Consider the following 266-nt stretch of genomic DNA (forward strand, 5'->3'; position numbering starts at 1 on the left):
TCTCGAATTTCCTATTTTCCTTCTTTTCCACTTCCTCGTCCACTCGAATCTTGGAAAACGTTGGAACAAAACGGGTAAAGAAAGAAAGAAAAAGAAAACGTGTAAATAAGCGTTACACTTAAGAAGAAACGCGAGAAAAAGAGGATGAACGAAAGATGCATCGGAGGAAGAAGAAAAAAGAAATCTCGAGAAAATATGTCAACGTATTGTCCGATGTCGTTTCGTTGTGGAATTAAAAAGAAAGAAAAAAAAAAAAAAAAAAAAAA

Source organism: Apis dorsata, unplaced genomic scaffold (assembly GCF_000469605.1).
Source record: "Apis dorsata unplaced genomic scaffold, Apis dorsata 1.3 scaffold_999, whole genome shotgun sequence".
NCBI lineage: Eukaryota > Metazoa > Arthropoda > Insecta > Hymenoptera > Apidae > Apis > Apis dorsata.